Source organism: Leuciscus leuciscus, assembly GCF_965113295.1.
Source record: "Leuciscus leuciscus genome assembly, chromosome: 5".
Classification (NCBI taxonomy): Eukaryota; Metazoa; Chordata; class Actinopteri; order Cypriniformes; family Leuciscidae; genus Leuciscus; species Leuciscus leuciscus.
Genome location: NC_138729.1, coordinates 49,101,600 through 49,107,452, shown reverse-complemented (window position 1 = coordinate 49,107,452; position 5,853 = coordinate 49,101,600). Strand labels below are relative to the sequence as shown.

Sequence of the window (5,853 nt, the reverse complement as noted above, 5' to 3'; positions counted from 1 at the left end):
TCAAAACTCATTATGAAATCAATGATGCTGTTATACGGCACAACGAAGCTCTTACTGTATTTACATTGTGTTTGCATTGTTATTTGGTGAAAGCATTCGTGAGAGTGCAGAAATTGCATTGCAATGATGAGATCACTTCATTCACGCGATCAACAGACTGTCCGTCATCTGCTCAATGCTCATCACTGCAACCTTTCATGTGATGGGAATACATCGACATATATGATCAATACTTTTCACGATTCGTTAATCTCGATAGCTGTAATAGTAAAAACGTAGTAAAGGTTTTCGAGAGAGTTCCACATGTAATACTTGCTATTTCATATGCAAACATGTCAGCCAATCACAGCAGTGGGCGTTTACACTGAAGTCTCACAGCAGCCAATCACAGCAGTGGGCGTTTACACTGAAGTCTCACAGCAGCCAATCACAGCAGTGGGCGTTTACACTGAAGTCTCACAGCAGCCAATCACAGCAGTGGGCGTTTACACTGAAGTCTCACAGCAGCCAATCACAGCAGTGGGCGTTTACACTGAAGTCTCACAGCAGACACACCCCTTCAAACAGAGCGTTCTAATCAGGCTTGGAAAAATGCCTTTTATTTCTAAATTATGACAGTTTTTTAATGTAAAAATCATACTAACATTATAAGGGCACCCCAGGAAACATTATAAAATAATAAAAGAATCCAGTTCATGACCCCTTTAATGGAATAACTGATGTTAACAAATTGAATATTTTTGTAAAGAGTTACCTGATTGTTTTCACCCATTTCACTGCCTTTGCACCACTGTATATGTGTAACCTCATTTTGACTATAATGTTTCACAGCAATGCATGTGTGGGAGATTTCTACACTGTAAAAATATTCTGTGAAAATGCACATTCTCTCTGTTGAACTGTGTGTAGGAGACTGGCATTGTGCTGCAGAACTGTCTATGTGATGTGAGTGGCTGGTGTGGTTGTCATGGAGTCACAGTGAGTCATCAGACGCTGTGTGTGTGTGTGTGTTTGTGGGATCAGGTAGGTGTGTGTGTTACATATGGCAGCTCCGGCTTCTCCCGCCAGTCATGACAGAGCGAAGAGAAAGAAGTGACACAGCCATCTGCACACACACACACACTACACCCAAGCCCTGTCTGGAGCCTCACACACATTTACATATTTAAAGGGGCCACGTTCCACACTCTTACACCTACTTAAAGACCCTGTGTGGTGAAAATTAAGTTTTTAATGTTGGTGTTTTTAATATGCTTTGTGCACAATCACCAGTCAACACCACTGCGGAGTATCTCTACATAAGATGCGGTTTGAAACCACCTGTTTCCTACCATCACAAACGTTAAACCAATACAGTCAACATGTGGGGCTTTTCCGATCATTAGGAAATTAGGCATTTAAACACTGCGCACAAGAATACCTTTAAGAAGGAACTGGAAAAAAAAAATTGGGTACATTTAGCAATCTAGCGGGTGAATTATGTATATGAAGATGTTATGATGAACTACAGGTGAAACTCGAAAAATTTGAATATTGTGCAAAATTTATAATTTAGATGATTATGCCTTACAGCTTACGAAAACCCCAAATTCAAAATCTCAGAAAATTAGAATATTACATGAAATCAATTTAAAAAACGGGAACGGGAACGGGAACATGGTTTGTGTAACATTAGCAACACATTATTAGCTGTTTGATAACGTAGTCCCGCAAAAGGCTAATCATATCAGTTACCGTTATGTGTCCAGCGTTGTAGAGAGTGATACAAAAAGTTGTAGTTGTAGACGACCCTGTGTAATTCACTCTTCCTCTTCTGCTTTTTAATCGGTTTCTGCTTCAAACACATATGGCTGAATTAAACCAGTACTTCCACTTGCCATTGTGTAGTGTTTACTACAGTAAAGTTGAGCGAGTGGATCAGCTGGTGTGATTGAGGGGAGGTGGAGACTAATTTGCATATTCCTGGTTCCGCATACTAAATGAAGCAAGGGTGTAGAGTTATATTCATATTTTAAGGCACTGAGACATTATTTTAACAGGGATTATCAAAGATGAGTAAGGGATACAATTAAAAGTTTTAGTTAATCAGCCATAATCTAGTTTTGCACCCTCCATCTGACTCTTAAATTAAGCTGAATAATTACAATATTGTCTTCAACTCTAATTAGGTTCATTTCAAAATTGAAGAACTTTTCAACATTAATACTGTCATTTTCCTGTTTGTTATGGTGAAGCTGATTTGAAGCAATCTGAATTGTATAAAGCGCTATAGAAATAAATGTGACTTGACTGTACTTCTATATGTTAAAAAAAACGTCCAGACAGACTCTGTTTTAAGCTAGTGTTGCATATAATGCAGCCTTTTTAAATTATTGTCAATAATTAACATAAGTAATTTAATGACAATTAGCGTAAAAAAAATACAGAAGAAATACACACATTTAGAAGTGTAAAAAGAAGCGTTACATTTCAGATGAAAAACCTAAATTTACAAAAACTTAAAAGAAAATTAGAAATGGAAATACTTTGTAAATAAGTTCAAATTGAAGTACAAAAAAAATGGAAATACTTGTAAATAAGTTCAATTTGGAGTACTAAAATTACAAAAAAAATTGAAATACTTGTAAATAAGTTCAATTTGAGGTACTAAAATTACAAAAAATGGAAATACTTGTAAATAAGTTTAATTTGAGGTACTAAAATTACAAAAAAAATGGAAATAGTTGTAAATAAGTTCAATTTGAGGTACTAAAATGACAAAAAAATGGAAATACTTGTAACAAGTTCAATTTGAGGTACTAAAATTACCACAAAAAAATGGAAATAGTTGTAAATAAGTTCAATTTGAGGTACTAAAATTACAAAAAAATGGAAATACTTGTAAAGTTCAATTTGAGGTACTAAAATTACAAAAAAATGGAAATAGTTGTAAATAAGTTCAATTTGAGGTACTAAAATTACAAAAAAATGGAAATACTTGTAAATAAGTTCAGTTTGAGGTACAAAAAAAAGGAAATACTTGTAAAGTTCAATTTGAGGTACAAAAAAATGGAAATACTTGTAAATAAGTTCAATTTGAGGTACTAAAATTACAAAAAAAATGGAAATACTTGTAAAGTTCAATTTGAGGTACTAAAAAAAAAATGGAAATAGTTGTAAATAAGTTCAATTTGAGGTACTAAAATTACAAAAAAAATGGAAATACTTGTAAATAAGTTCAGTTTGAAGTACTAAAATAACAAAAAATGGGAATACTTGTAAATAAGTTCAATTTGAAGTACTAAAAATAAAAAGGAAATAAAAAGCTAAACAGAAGAAAAAAAATGTAATAATAAAATTACTAAGACTTAAAATACACTGTAAAAAAAGCTGCTGCCTTAATTTAAGTACAATGAACTTGGATGTTTAAGTCATTTCAACTTAAATTACATTAAACTAATAACTACATTAAACTGACTTATTAAAAATGTATTATTATTTTGATGAGTTCAGGCAATATAAAAACAAGTTGTCATAACTTATTGATCATACCTTTTTTTTTTTTACAGTGTACAATTAAAATTAATATTGAAAATATCAATCCAAAATACGTCACATTCCAGAAGTAAATTCAGTTGTAAATGCCATTTCATGTTGACTATAAAGTTTAAACACAGATGTTACATTTATGCACGCTACCGTATAGAGTTCAATATCCCCAGGCAACACACATGCACACTTCTTACAAGTGCAAGTCCTACTAGATGAAGTGAATGACTTGTAGTCTGTTTAAGACTCAGAGCACTGCATGTGTCATCATCGTGCCCAGTGAGCTGAAGAATCGGTGCTCTACGGCTCTCTAAAAGCTTTCAATCTAAACGTCTCCAGAGGCAGAAGCAGTCAGCCCTGAGAGCATCTCACCACGGCCTCTCAAACCGTGCAGAAACAGCTGATGTTAGACATTTTCAACATCTCATGACCACGTTTACATGCACAAAATGCACTATTTTAAGCCCTTTATTCTGGAAAAAGCCATTCAAAAACAATTCGGGATATTCCTTCATTAGCATATACTCAAATGATGCTCATGTAATCAAATTCTGATTAATATAGAAATATGCATATGCATGTAAACGTGGGCTCTGCTGTCCTCTTCCCAGTTTGGACAGTTTTAACAAAGCGCCCTAAAATCACATCGTCTTTCTTGAATGATTTCCCATATACTCACATGAACACCGAGAGCTGGGGAAGATCAGTGACGTCTCAGATTGGTAGCATTGGCTCGTCTCCTCCGAGTTCCTTCAGTTCACATCCTGAAGAAACAGATTTGTGGTTCAAACCATCTGCTGTTTCTCACGAACACCTGTGAAATCACGACACATCCATTACACAAATCTGTGCTGACGGCTGGCACGCAAAATCTAATGCCATGCTTTAACATTTTTCCAGTTACAGATTGGGTTTGTTGGACGTCCTCCAACGTCAAAACACACAGTTACACTGACACTAGACAAATCAACATTTGCTTATATTATTTTTTTATATTTTAGGATTTACTCATACTCACCAGCCACTTTAGTAGGTACAAGTTGCTAGTAGCAGGTTGGACTCTTTTGCCTTCAGAACTGCCTTAAATCTTCGTGGCTCAGATTCAACAAGGTGCTGGAAACATTCCTCAGAGACTTTGGTCCATACAGGTGGAACTCGAAAAAAATGTATATCGTGCAAAAGTTCATGCATTTCAGTAATTCAACTTAAAAGGTGAAACTAATATATTATATAGACTCATTACATGAAAAGTGAGATATTTCAAGCCTTTATTTGTTATAATTCTGATTATTATGACTTGCAGTTTATGCAAACCCTAAATTCAAAATCTGAAAATGTTCATAAGCTGTAAGCCATAATCATCAAAATTATAACAAATAAAGGCTTGAAATATCTCACTTTGCATGTAATGAGTCTATATAATACATTAGTTTCACCTTTTTAGTTGAATTACTGAAATACATGAACTTTTGCACGATATTCAAATTTTTTGAGTTTCACCTGTATAGTCATGACAGCATCACAGTTACTGCAGATTTGTCAGATCTGAACATCCATGATGTGAATCTCCCGTTCCTCCACATCCCAAACCTGCTCTACTGGACTGAGATCTGGAGACTGTGGATGCCGTTTGATCAAGAAACCAGTTTGAGAGGATTTGATCTTTGGAAGTATCCATCAGAAGAGGAGAACACTGTGGTCATGAGGGGATGGACAGGGTCAGCAACAATACTCAGGTAGACTGTGGTGTTTAAATAATGATCAATTAAGGGGCTCAAAGTGTGCCATGAAAACATTGAGTGTTCAGAGATTGTTGTGCGTTCAGAGATTGTTGTGCGTGTTCAGAGATTGTTGTGTGTTCAGAGATTGTTGAGTATTCAGAGATTGTTGTGCGTTCAGAGATTGTTGTGTGTTCAGAGATTGTTGTGCATTCAGAGATTGTTGTGCGTTCAGAGATTGTTGTGTGTTCAGAGATTGTTGTGCATTCAGAGATTGTTGTGCGTTCAGAGATTGTTGTGCGTTCAGAGATTGTTGTGCGTTCAGAGATTGTTGTGCGTTCAGAGATTGTTGTGCGTTCAGAGATTGTTGTGTGTTCAGAGATTGTTGAGTGTTCAGAGATTGTTGTGCGTTCAGAGATTGTTGTGCGTACAGAGATTGTTGAGTGTTCAGAGATTGTTGTGCGTTCAGAGATTGTTGAGTGTTCAGAGATTGTTGTGCGTTCAGAGATTGTTGTGCGTACAGAGATTGTTGTGCGTACAGAGATTGTTGAGTGTTCAGAGATTGTTGTGCGTTCAGAGATTGTTGAGTGTTCAGAGATTGTTGTGC

The 5,853-nt window shown here is 35.6% G+C and overlaps 1 protein-coding gene across 1 annotated transcript in view; it reads right to left on the bottom strand.

Annotated features, from left to right (window-relative positions):
- The window catches only part of ajm1 (apical junction component 1 homolog), a 37,116-nt gene extending 32,333 nt beyond the window's left edge, over nt 1-4,783 (bottom strand). The window contains exons 1-2 of the mRNA XM_082171061.1: nt 4,547-4,783; nt 4,208-4,342 (exon numbers count right to left, since the gene is read on the bottom strand). The gene's annotated coding sequence lies outside the window, so the exon portion shown is untranslated. The remainder of the gene's footprint in view (nt 1-4,207; nt 4,343-4,546) is intronic.
- Nucleotides 4,784-5,853: the final 1,070 nt, after the last annotated feature.